Source organism: Lissotriton vulgaris, chromosome 1_1, assembly GCF_964263255.1.
Source record: "Lissotriton vulgaris chromosome 1_1, aLisVul1.2, whole genome shotgun sequence".
NCBI classification, from domain to species: Eukaryota; Metazoa; Chordata; class Amphibia; order Caudata; family Salamandridae; genus Lissotriton; species Lissotriton vulgaris.
This window is the reverse complement of record NC_141685.1, coordinates 128,126,659-128,140,861: the sequence shown is the minus strand read 5'-3', so window position 1 is coordinate 128,140,861 and position 14,203 is coordinate 128,126,659. Positions and strand designations below refer to the sequence as shown.

General features: G+C 42.7%; 1 protein-coding gene across 1 annotated transcript in view; it reads left to right on the top strand.

Moving 5' to 3' along the window:
- The window catches only part of LOC147737752 (uncharacterized), a 149,381-nt gene that overhangs the window by 127,155 nt on the left and 8,023 nt on the right, over positions 1-14,203 (top strand). Inside the window, exons 3-4 of the mRNA XM_086943567.1 lie at positions 8,046-8,174; positions 8,279-8,343. The gene's annotated coding sequence lies outside the window, so the exon portion shown is untranslated. The remainder of the gene's footprint in view (positions 1-8,045; positions 8,175-8,278; positions 8,344-14,203) is intronic.

The following is a 14,203-nucleotide window of genomic DNA, read 5'->3' as shown; positions in this document are numbered from 1 at the left end:
GGAAGTTTGTTTTTGAAAAACACAAATATTGGTGAATGGGCGCCTGAAACATGGCAGCCGCTCACCACCCCTGCAGTGCCTTCAGAGGAGCCACCATTGCTACTGCTCCTCTGAAGGGCCAGAGAGCGCCACAGGGCCAGCAGAGATCGCTAACAAGTCGGGTTACCCATTGAACTTAAAATCAGACCCATAGTCTTGATAATTGACAAATAGAGGAGTGGAGAAAAGAGAGAGTTAATTAGAATGCTTCCTATATGTTATTTCTTTTATGTGAATAAGTAAATGACAATGCGCTGTGTTCCTTACCTTAACGCAGCCTTTTTTTAAAAACCTGCTATCTATGTTTCTGGGTTTATCTCTGCAATGTCAGCTGAACAAGTTACTGGTTATGTTCAAATCAAATTGTCTTTATTCTGGTTTCGACAATCATTGAAACACCATAAAAGTACATAAAATACATTGTTTACATGATTATTTAAAAATATTAGAACGGGACTATTTAGATTTTCCGAGGATTAAGACAAAATACACATAAATGTACAGTTAATTAAAAGCTTGCTTTAGGGATGCTTATTGTACAAAACGAAAGCAGTTAAAATTAATGGTACCAACTTGTATCACATGTTGGCCAATCTGGAGCGAGTCAGCTCCATTCACACTAGCTGTACATTTTTCACAGATTTGCACGGTGCCTAATACAAAATTTAAGAAAGTAGGCTACAGGTTTGGCTATAAGTTCGTTTTCCAGGCACTGGAAGGCCAAAAAGGCTGGGCGACACTGCCTCAAGTTCCATGCCTTTAAAATGGGAACAATCCATCGCCTCCGTGGAATTGAATACAATTTGCAGAAAAACAAAACATGTATGGTAGATTGTGACGAACTTAGATCACAGGGACAGGGGGATAGATTTGAGGTCCAATCATTCTGGGAAGGGAAAGAAATCAGACGATGAAATACATTGAACCTGAAACGGGTCAACAGAAATTTACCATATTGGTTTATGTTGTAGTTCAGGTATGGCTGAATAGTAGGGGCTGTTTGCATTAACAGACATTGCTGGACAGAAGGTTTCCCTATCTCACTCAACAGCCGGAGTACATTCAAGTGTGACAAACAAACCATTTTTAACTCCTTCCTTGTAATATCCAAATAAAACCTTGCAAGACCTATGTCTGTTAAGAATGACTTTACATATGCTAGCCATCCTATTTTTCCAGTATTGTCTAACTTCATACAATCCTTCACAATTGACCTCGTTAGATAACACTGGTCCGTGACCCAAATTCGTCTCCACAACATAACTGGTTGGATTTTTATAATGTCTGTTAGATAATCCACTCCCAGTTCAATTTGGCACCCATATGTTGTCGAACTTTTCGGGACTGCCAGCAAATACCTAAGGAAAGAGTTTTCAATTAGCTGGAGCTGGTCTACGTTCGCCCCACCCCAAATCCCTGCCCCATAAGTTGCAGCACTGACACACTTTGCCCTATATATTGTGAGCATTTCTGCAGGGGGTCTTTTCCCCAGTTTTTGGGCAAAAGATTTCAGTGCGGCAACCGCCCTTAGGAAGACTAGTTTGCGTGATTTGATGGCTTCCTTCCATTTGAGTGCCTCATCGAATAAGATTCCCAAATAGGGATATGTAGCTGTGCATTCGAGAGGGGCCGTGTTCACGAAGATTTTCCTGAGGTTTCCAGTCTTTGGGCCAACATGCATCACAAAAGTTTTCTTTATATTTACTTTTAGATTCAGACTATTCATAAACGAGCAGTACTTGTTCAGAACCCGTTGTAGCTGGACTGGGGTTCGGGCCAGGATAACTGCGTCGTCGGCATATAATAATGCTGGTATCTGCCGACGACCAATGACAGGGAGATCAACTGCGCCCTCAAGAAGGGTGGCCTCTAGGCCGTTGGTGTATAGGGTGAATAGGAAGGGGGCCAGGACGCACCCTTGCCTGACCCCCTTCTCCGCCACAAAACTATCCGTCAGTTGCCCCTTGGTTCCAAATCCGACTCTCCCGGTAGCCCCAGAATACAGTTCCCGTAAAAAATTGACAATAGGGGGTCAATTCCCATTTCTAGTAGGGTTGTCCACAGCCTCGTATGCACAACGCAGTCGAATGCTGCGGACAAGTCGATGAATACCATGTACTGGTTATGTTAAATTATGTCATGCTGGATTGCGGTCTAGAAAACATACAAGGACCAAATGCTTCAGCTTGACAAAGCAAGGGAGTTTCAGTCCTGTCTCTATGTTAGTCCACTTCTGGGGCCTCTAATAGGTCAAAGGGGCCCCCTGGGGAGGATGTAGGGCAGGTCAGCAGGGGAAAAGTCAAGATTCTAAGCAAGGGAGGGACCTACCCTGTATTTCATCAACTAGCGGCTCATCAGGAGTCCAGCATTTACAATCAGTCGCAACTTTGAGCTCTCTACCTTTTTAGTGCCACATTAATTAATCAGAGAATTCATTCATTCCAAAAATATACTTTTTATTTTTATTGTAGTTTTTTTCATATATTATTTGTAAAACAGTACATTGGTTAATCAGATTCGACAAAGAAATTATAAATAGCACACTTCCCCTCTAGTTCATACATTCATGCATCCCATTCCGCAGCAAACCTCACACATTCGCATTCACTATTCCTCATAACACACAACACAGCTTTAATCAATAGTGCTCTGAGAACATCCTGAGTAGGTCCTCTCAGCCATCGGCAGGGGACCCAGAACTGGAAACTCAGGACAAGATGTAGTAACGCCAACGCGCGTTTCGGTGCGAGGCCCAATGACCAGCCGCACCTTCGTCCATTTCTGGGGCCATGGGATAGGCAGCGGCTACTGGGTTGAGGTCACTTTCCTTTGATGTTATGTGACCTGTCCTAGTAAGGCTGTGCAAACTGACCAAGTAAACCCTTTTTTGTACTTGACTCTCAAGTTAGCGAGGGCGAGCAGTCACAATATTCACAGCTTTGTAATGTCGACCAGCTTGAACTCAGAACTCAGAGCTCAACAATAGATCAACAGACTCAATTGAATAATGTCCAGCACACTGATTATCTTGCCAAGACACAGTTACTTTTAAATACTCTTTTTATTGAACTAGTGCTCAATTGATGGTGTTGACAACGAAAATACGGTGCACATTAGTGAGAGTGATTAGACCAAAAAGTCTGCAAATATGGAGTGAGTAACATAGCTTGGCTTTTCCTGATACTCCCTGGCCAAATCCCACTACATAAACCTAGATCGCAAGGATGGTACATATTTAACTTTCTCTACCTCATGGCCAGTCACATGGCCCAGTAGCTCTGCCAGCCCTCCCATATCTTTTCCCATTTACAAGGGCAGCCCCTGCTGAGATACACCCTGTGTCCACCCGTTGACACCAATCGAGATCTGCTTCCCAATCCTCCACTCTGGGGGAGAGCTGTCTCCCCACCCCGTGCAATAATATGCTTGCCAACCGCTGAAGCCAGGGCCAGTCATATTCTGCAAAAACTATGCCATGTCACCTCACTCGTGATATCCATGAGGTGCCATTTGGCCCCCATGGGGATCGCTAGTCCCATGACCTGGGACTTTATTCTCATGATCTCTACCCAGTAGCATTGAATTACCGGACAACTCCACACCGCATTAAAACAAGCCCCCCCACATTCCCTTACGCAGAGAGGTGGCCGCCCGCCCTATTCGGTGCAACAAAGTTCTGGAGTAGTAGGTCCTATGTAGGATCTGTAGTTAAATTAGACCAAAACGAGTTCTAATTGCCACCTCCCTGGCACCCTGAATGGCCTCAACCCAATCGCCATCGCCAAGCGTGCCTAGGTCCCTCTCTCACATATCCCTCCGAGTCCCCAAGGGATCCAGGGAATTGTAGATCAACTTCCTATAGATGGTTGAGATTGCTTTTTTGGTCAGGGGATTAGTTAGCAGATGGTCCTCCAGTAGGGATGCTTCAGGCAACTGCTCCCCTTCCCACATGTGACCATGCAGAGCGTGACCCACCTGCAAATGTCAGAACCGTTTTTAGTCACCTAATTTATACTTTTGTTGTAGGTTTGTGAAGGACACAAGCGCCTGTCCCCTCCACACATCGCCCGGCCGCTCTAAGCTAACAATCCCCATTTTGTGAAGCCCTGCAATCCTCCCGCTGCACTTACGAGATCACCACCATACAGTGGAGTAATTTCAGTCAGCTTACCTTCCCAGCCTAAATACTTGGTAGCCTCTCTCCACACCCTTACCAATGTTTGTGTATGAGTAGGTAGGGTGCACTCATACTTTCTTCGATATAGCACCGGGGTGGGGTAACCTCTCTTGCCCATGGCCTATCCATCTACCCGGTAACAGGTTCTTCACGGTCCGCAAAAATCCAGTTGTTGACTGCGACCAGCTGCGTGGCCCAGTAATACTTGAGAATGCTCCGGACCGCCGGTCCACCTTAAACTCCCCTCTGCAACTTACTCAGCGCGAAGTGCCACCATCCCACAACAGGAGCCGAAGTTCTCAGACTACCTTTTGAAAGAAAATGCCTGCTGGGATCTTAAAGGACGTTTTTTGCACAATGTACAGCGTGCCAGTTTGGGTTATCCCTGCGACACCGGTCTAATTTCGGGAGTATGTTCCTGCCTGTGGCTCTCTTGTAATGAACACACCCAAATATTTTGTTTGAAATACATTTTTATTTGGTAGGTAAAGAATAGAACACAGGTCCAGATATACACAGCGTTAAGCTCACAACCCTATTTAGAGCCGGCAGCGTACTGTGAGAGTCTACAAGAGTATAGAGAAGCAGTAGCAAAGTAGCTTGAACACAGCATGTCGCCTACAACCTTCGTACCACATTATTTATAGCAATATTGGTCTATTGTGGGAAGTCGCAGGACCCTTTAAAAACAACAGCACTAAGAACACGGGCAAGAAGCCCATAAGAAGTGAGCAGTTATGAGTGGACAGAAAAGTGTCGGAAAGAGAAAAGGTAGTAGGAAAGACAGATTACGCCCAAATATTTAAAGCCATGTAGTGCCACCCGAACTGTGCACCTAGAGTGTAGCCGTATGGTCCATTGCCTCCAGCAGGAATATTAAGAACTTCTTCCAATTGATCCTCCATCCTGAATGATCTCCAAATATGTGAAAAATTTGTAAGATTTGTGCACTCGAAAAGGCTGGTTGTGTGTCATATAGCAAAACATCAGTGTAGAGGGAGATTCTCTCATCCCACTCCTGATAAACTGGAATACCCCATCTGAGAGGTCCTGACTAACCCACGCACCTGAGAAGAGCATAGAAGACAAGGAACATCCCTGTCGGAGGGAAAAGACTCGGGAGACTGTATTATTGACGCTCTTGCGCACTAGAGGGGCCACATTACAAGAGCTTGACAGCAACGCCACTGGTTTTAGCAAAGGAATCCCCTGTTGCATATGGTACTCCATTAAGGTGTTGGAAATTTAAGCGCGTTCCCGGGTGTGGCATAAAGCCCGATTGATCAGGATGAACCACTGTTGCAATTACTGTCCGCAGGCAGATCGCCAGGGTGTACGCAAGGACCTTAGCCTCAAAATTAAGCAGGTAGATAGGTCTATAAGACCCACACTCAGTTGCTGGTTCGACCTTTTCTGGGATGACCACCACCTCAGACGTTCTTTGGTCCTCTGGGAGACACCCTTATTTTCACGCAGTCTTATACCTCCTCTGGAGGCACTCTCTGCTTTTATATATTTGTAAGGGGAGCTCATCAGGCCCTGTCGCTTGCCCTGTTTGCAAGGTTCCTATTGTCTTATTTATTTAGTCTACTGGCAGGTCTTGGTCTAGTGCGTCTCAGTCCTCATTCGTTAGCATTGGCAGGGTCAGGTCTTTCAGGAAGTTTCTCCCAATATTTCCGTCCCCTTGTAGTCAGTGTCCTCCAGGATCCTGTTCCGTCCTTTGTCTTGTCTCTCTAACCATGTAAGCAACTCATTGGCTTTATCACCAACATCATAGAGACCTTTCTGGGTAGCCAGCGCATGAGTGCCCGCTATTTTCCATTAGTGCTCTTAATGTGTGCTGCTTCAGTTGATGGTGTAATAGGAAAGAATCTCATTCCCCACTTGCAAAGGGAACCTCCAGGAAAGCACATTCCTTGTCCTGAGCCTCGCACCTCAATTTACGTTCCTTCGGCATTCCCCCATCAAGGTTTGTTGCTTGGCTTGAATTACTGCCTTGAATTCATCCTATAGCACGCAAGATGATTAGACAGGCCGCCCGGTCTCCATAAAATAGAAGTCTGCTCCATCTCTCATACGAGCTTTGAACATCTTGTCTTATAAATATCACAGATCAACCCTTGGGGGTAGCATGAAGTCCACAACCGGACCATCGAGTTGCACCTCCATCAGCGAATGGTCTGAGATTCCCCCTGCTATGTGTGCAGCGGCTCTAAAATCAACTTTATGGCTAGTCTGGGTGAAAGGATGGTGCATGCATGGCAGACTACCATGTGCTGCAGACAGGTGCGTCCGGTTCTGATCCCCTCTTCCCCTCTAGGGGCATTTAGGAGTATCATGAATATAGTATAGGTGCAGTTCTGTCACTCCAGTCACCCCAATGCGTATATGCTCTGTCGTAAACATCTTACCCTTCCACAGGATGAGTCAGTCTTGCTTGGGTCTCTTTCCTGTTTCCCGGCACTTGAATGGCACGCCCGAACACTCGAGAGAGCAGTGACCCACCAGCAGGCTTTTGTGGAGCACTTTTGTCCTGGATGTAGGGCTGCATACAGTAGGGCACACACTCTGTCTTTTCTTTGCGGTTGCCTGAAGATCAGCAGTCCCAAAGTAGCAGTCACACCTGGCCTGTCGGTAAGTGCAGCCCCTCTGGAGGCCTGACTGTCAGCAATTGAGCCCACACTGTGGCCGGCTCAGACAGGGTGTTCAACACTGGGGTAGTTGTAGTCCCTCATGGGCCTCTGACACAGAGTAGTCAGGAATTCAGCCGCTAAAAGCCCAACACAGGCTTTCCAGTAAGCCAATAGATTCAGACCCAGTTGTGTTAGGAATTTGGCAAATGCAACCTTGAACGGGCCGGTTGGCAGCACACAATCGTCCAACTGGGCCTCAACAATCACGTTGTCGTAGAGTATTAGATTCTGCCTTGAACTGTTGTGAGCGTCTTGGGGTGGGGGTGTCCCTCAGACTAGCGGTTTACTCTGTCGCACTCTCACATTGCATTTATCCTACGCACACCAACACCCTAAACATGCACTTGATGTTGGCGCAAAGTCTGGGCACAGGCATAGAAATGGAGCATTACATGGGTGTGTCAGTAGGACGCCACTCGCAAAGATCGCATCAGGCTATTGATCCTTACAACAGGGTGCATTGCCACCACCGCTCTAGCTGTTAAACCCATGACAGTCCTCTGCCTTAAATAAGAGCACACTTCGTGTGACCCTCCAGGTCACAGGACCCGTCCTAGACCTCTCATAGCCCCTTGTTAGAAGTTGCACAGTACTGGAGTGGCAGAAAGATCTCATGTAATTGTTTTTTTTAACTTTGTGGTAGATTTACCCCAGTAACGTCCAGTTACAAGTTTGACGCAATGGACTGGGCAGTTGCCACGAGGAACAGATTCTTCTGCCTGTCAAACCACATGCCATTCACTATTTCATAGTGTTTTTCTGCTTTATTTGCCACTTATTTTAAGCAGGTGGTAGATATATGCATGTTGTTGGTTGGGGGGAGATAGGTGAAGCAGGGGAGGGAAGGGTAAAGCATTTTCTAACAGAGGGAGTAAGGTAAATTGTATTTACATGATTAACAAAAATCTTACAATTACTACATTCTTAAAAGAAAACACACCACTTTAAAATACAGACCAATAATTTTAACATTTCAAAAAATCCAAATTAGTTTGATTAACATAAACACAATTTATAGACATTACATCAGACCGTCATCTTTCCAGGACTTAATATAAATAATTTCAATTAATATTTCTGTAATTTATGTGTGATATCATAAAAATTGTCCTAAATGTTGTCCTTAATTATCTTAGACTTCCAGATTTCCTGTGGGCACCTCACAAGTATCCAACTTCTTTTTAACAAGTATTAAAAATGTTGTAAAATTGGCGTTCATCTTAATAACCGTTGGTCTAAAACAAACTACCATGGCATGTCTGCAGGTACGAACACCTCTGTCAATGAAGCAGTTTTTCAAATTTCGTTTTCTTTCTGCCATCATTACTGCATATATACAAACAAAATGCAAAATACTCTCGTCCCATAGGTTGCATACTCTGCACATAGTCGGCTTAGATGGTCTCAGCCAGGGCACTACATGTTTAAAGCCAGGTAAGTTGCCGAATCGTGCTTTCATAAAGGTGTTTTTGGTTTGTAGAGACCATGGTATTTATAAATATAGTTGGACCTTAAGACTTGTACATTCCTGGACCAACATGCATGTGTGGGATCTCTTAATAAACAGTTCTTTGTCTTTTAAAAGTGACAAATATTCTACTGATTTGTTAATTATTTTCTTAAACTATGTACTGTTAAAGACATTTCCCAGATCTCAGCAATTGACAATTCTTCAAGAGCTTTTTTCAGATATTTACAGAAGGACAATTTTTTCATTTTGTTGCATTTCTTTCCACAAAAATGTGCACATTGGGTTATTGATATTAGTTTTGATTTGTCTCCAGGTCTTACCGTACTGACCCATTCTTGCATATTGTTGATTACAAAAGCCAAATTCTAGCCTTATCTGAGCAGGTGATACATTAAGTGGAAGCCGAAACAGATGTTTAAATGTATTTGTAATAGCATTATTTAATAATGCAGAATCCAAAACACGGAGTATTTCACTTCCATATAAGGCTCGGGAGCAATTTCGCTTTTATTACTTTTATTAATGGGGTATAAGTTGGGCCTCCCAAGGAGCTATAAAGTAGGCGAAAAGCCCCTTGTAGACTTTTGGCTCTTATCTTCATCTCCATTTTATGGTATGAAAAAGATCCTTTCTCGTCAAACAGTATCCCAAGATATTTATAACATTGAACTTTTTCTAGCTCCCGCTTTTGGTGGTACCATTTAAATTGACTGCCCTTCCGTTTCTTGGTACTGACTTCGATTACTTTTGTTTTTGTTTCGTTTATTGTCATTTTGTTCTCAATTGAATACATTGATGTTTTGTTTATTAATTGCTGCAGACCATTTTTCGACAGCATTTGAATAATCTCCTTCGAAGTGAAAATCAACAATTGCCTGCGCAGTGTTTGTAATAGAATCTTTGGTGTTATCTGACCAATAAAGTTTCTTATAATTTACTGTCGTTATTTCTCCCGGAAGTGTCATATAGTTTTCAAATCTTAGGCCATTTAGGTTTAACTCCATTATTTGTTGATCGTGGTCGCTTATATCTATTCCCACTGTCTGATAAGACAGAAATGTATGAAATAGATGCAACAATGCTATGGTATAATCTATTCTAGACCTATGACACCCTTCTTGAAAAGTCCATGCTGATGGTGAATCTTGGGGAAATTGCTCATTTAGCACCCTTAGACCTATGATGTATAATTCTTTTACAAGAGTCTTGCCGATTTTTTCATTCTTTTGTTCCCTCATACCCATTGTTGATGATAATCTTGGAATTGACCATAAGTAATTTTGCCATTGTATTTCAACATCTCTATCGTAAGACCATAGCATGTTCATGTTATATTTCCCGGTAATAATAATCTCAGTTTGGGTGTCATTGTCCAGTTGCTGCGTTATCATAATTATCAAATTGGTCGCCATTGTTCTTCGTGATTATATACGTTGATTACTACACGAGATTTAATTATATTTTGCTCCTTGTATCGTATTTTGACAATTAGATCATCCTTTTGACTTGGGACGTCCATTTCACTTACCATTTTTAGCTCAGTATATATTAAAAATAGCCAAAACCCCACGAGGTCTGCCATAGTTACTTGTTCTCATAGCTAATGAGTAATAAGCCTATACCCTTCCAATCTAAAAGGAACTAAAGCCCAAGTGTCTTGTAAACAAATGATTTGAAAACAGCACAAAGTAGCTAATTGGTTATTCTGAATCTTTGCTTGAACGCCATTTATATTCCACGAACATAATCGGACCCTTTCATTCATAATTGTTGGCCCCCTTAAAGAAACTTCAGATTGTAGATGTCAATCCTGCCTGACATTATGGAGGGCTGCTGTTAGTCAACCTAATTTGACAGTGTCAAATAATAATTCTCCTATTTTTTCCCTCTAATTATTTTAAAAGATGCCTGTTGGTCATACCTATGGGGTTTTTTAATATGGAATATTTCTTATTATTCTCGGTTCTCATTTGGTTATGATTTTGTAATTTTGATGAAACAAAAGGGCTAGGATAGGAAGGTTGCAGGGGAGTTGTTATTTTTATTCCCCAGTCCTGAAAGAGATTATGTTCTTGCATAATACGGCTGGCGGCAGTAGAAGATGCCCAAATTACTAATGTCGATTCGCGATTATTATTCTTGATGTGTCTAATTCAATTGATTCTATGCAGGTACATTTAATTTTCTTTAAAGAGGGTACTGCATTACACAATTTTAATATGTTCCCACGAGTCAAGATATCATTATTACCCCTAGATTGATATTCTGGCATAAAAATTACCTGCACCACTCCTTCTTTTTTTATCTGGGTTATTTAATTTAATTTGTTGCAGACTATTTTCACCTTGAGCATGTTCAATTAACCTTCCATTATGATTACTAAGAGTTTGAGACCATGATTGTCGATGTTTATGTAACTGCTTCGTTTTGGTTCCCAGATCTTGTGGTAATTTAATATCCTTCCAGGTTTTTAACAAATCTCTATTCGTTTCATCTTCTCTAATACTCTCACTCTTTGCTCTATTTGTTTCTAATTGTGATGGCTTATTTTCCACCTGTTTATTACTTTCCTCCACTTGCAGCATTTCTAAGGACTGAATTTTCCCATTCTCTATCATTTCCATACTATCAGCTTGCTTGTTTAAGCATTTATTTTTCATAACACATTTCACATTAATTAATTAATAAATTTCAAATTTTTTATCAATGAAAAAGTCAAAGTTAACCCGGCTCAACTCTCCAAGCCCAAAGTCTGGAAAAGAGACTTGAAAAAGCTTAACCCAGGCTCTTTGCCCCCTAACAGTTGCAACCTCCTACTGCCACCGACAGGCGCTACAGACGTCCAAACTCTGACGGACCACTATCTCAACGCTATGACATCTATAATTAATGAGGCTGCACCTATGGAGCTGAAAAGAGACTCTACTAAAATCTCCAAACCATGGTACGACGGGAGTCTCAATGAGGATAGACGAGACATGCGAATGGCAGAGCGTACCTGGAGATCAGCCCCCTCTGCAATGCACCTAAAAGAGCTGAAGAAAAAGAGAAACGCATACTTCAGGAAAATAAAACGCTCAAAATCAGACTTCTTCAGCCTCCAAATCGACCAAGCAAAAAACCGCCCGAGAAAACTGTTTGAGCTAATCAGAACACAATCCAAGGAACAACCCCAACCGCTCAACACTAGGCGTGAGGCACCCTCCTGTGAAGACTTCGCTGCTTTCTTCATCCAAAAAACTGACAAAATAAAAAGCAATCTCCTCATTGACGCAAGCCTCTACTCCAAACCCCAACGCCTAGCACCCACTGAACCAAAAAACAATGCTACATGGTCAACCTTCGGCACATACTCAGAAGAAGAAATTGGCAAACTGCTCAGCACCCTGAAACCATCCAATCACCTCACGGACCCCCTCCCTGCCTCCGCAGTAAAAGACTTTACCCCTTTGCTTCTCCCTCTCTGGACTAAAATTATCAACAGCTCTCTCCAACAAGGAAGCATACCTGACTCCCTCAAAATTGGTCAGATCACACCTCAACTAAAGAAACCTACAGCCGACCCCTCTGATCTTAACAATTACCGTCCCATCACCAATATTCCTACTCTCGCCAAGCTATTGGAAAAATGCGCACAACTACAATTGACTAAACACATTGAGCAATTTGATCTCCTCAACACCCACCAGTCAGGCTTCCGAGCAGGACACAGCACAGAAACTGCTATGACTCACATAATCGACGACGCACTTCAAATGCTAGACCAAAACGACACCTGCCTCCTCATCCTTCTAGATCTCTCTTCAGCATTCGACACCGTTAAACATGAGAATCTACTAGAACTACTAAATACAAGAATGGGTTTATCTGGAACTGTTCTCAAGTGGTTCACTTCCTTTCTTAACAACAGGTCGCAGAAATTCAAGAGCAACAACCTGATGTCCTCGCCAATACCTGTAACGCTAGGCGTCCCCCAAGGATCCTCTCTATCCCCAACTTTGTTCAACCTAGTCATGGAACCTCTCACCTCCTTGCTACAAGCATCCAATGTAAACTTTCACATGTACGCCGATGACACTCCGCTATATTTCAAGTTACAATCCCCCAAAGACATCTTACGTCTGAACTCAACGATCAGGAGCACCCAATCTTGGCTGGCTGATAACCACCTCAAATTAAACGCTATGAAGACGGAGTTCCTTCTGATCTCACCTCCCACGAAAATATCTACCACACAAACATGGCTGAAGCACCTAACAGCACTCAATGTCCAACCGACCATAGTGGATTCAGCAAAATCTTTAGGCATAACACTTGACACCAACCTCAACATGCAGCAACATATCAGCAAGGCAACAAAGGGAGCGAACTTCCAGATCAATACTCTGAGGAAACCTAAACCCTACCTCCCAGCCAAAGACTTCCAAACAGCAGTACAAGCGCTAGTCATCCCACGTATTGAATACGGCAGCACCGCCCTCTGTGGACTCCCCCTAACTACTACCGCACCACTAAGAACTTCTCTGAATGCTGCAGCGAGACTCATCACTGGGTCAAAAAAGCACTCCCATATTACCCCTGACTTGAAATCCCTGAACTGGCTGTCTTTTGAAGCCAGAATACATCTGAAAATCGCCTGCATGACACACAAGGCGGTACACCTAAACTCACCCGGCTACCTCGCTCAGAAACTGACAATCTCTGGGGGAACTAGAAACACGAGAGGCACAAACAATCTTCTGCTGAAACCTCGAAGATTCCGGAAGGAAAAAACATACAAGCGCTCCTTGTCAGGATTGGCGCCTAGGATTTGGAACTCACTCCCCCCCCGAAACCAGGCTTATCTCTTCCACTACACTCATTAAAAAAGAAGTAAAAGCTATCCTCATGGCTAAATACACTTGATCTATTATCTCGAACTCTGTTAACACCCTGCACCGATCTGTATTACATGCTTGACTCATTTACTTATTTGTATGAGTTGTCTTATTACTCACGTGATGGCTTCGCAGCCACCTATTTGTACTGTGTGATCTATTGATTTACTGTTTGACTATGTTCCCTCATGTACCCCTCTATGTAAAGCGCTCTGATATCTGTGAAGATCTTGTTCGCGCTATATAAAACTTTGAAAATAAATAAATAAAATAAATAACTGCTTTTACCTCCGATATATCCTTATTAAATAGAGGGTAAAAGGGTTTTGTTGGTAACATTTGTTTACCCTCACCTTCACAATATGATATTTGGTCATGGCTGTTTCCAGTGTTCAATCTCACTATATCTGATGAATTTGTATTTTTTATACTTTTAGAAGCTTTATTTCTTGCTTTCTGTTGTTTTTTTCTCTGTCTTTTTGATAGATGAACTTCTGGAGCTGTGTTTGTCAATGTTGATTGTGTCCAGCATAGGTGTATCACTTCTTGATCTTTTGTTTTATCATCTATTTTTTCTTTAACAACAACAGTATTGTCTTTACATTTTATTGTATCTTTAGAGGGGCAGTCGGTCTTGATGGGTTGAATTCCCACATTAGGAAAATTCCCTTTTACATTGTCAATTATCGTTTTTAAAATATCCGGAATGGTAGCAAGTTTGTTAATTAGCGGGGCACAACTACACTCTGCATACGTAGATATTGGCTGAGATTGTGCCCTTACTATTAGATTATTTTGCGTTGTTATCTTCTGCTCAATTCCGGCAACAGAGGATGCCATAGCCCTCAAGAGATCTATTTGGACCTCCATTTTGTTGGACTGATATGTTAAAGCTTCCAGATTTACTTGCGAGGTTTTGAAGAATAAATCCCAAATTGCTCCCGCG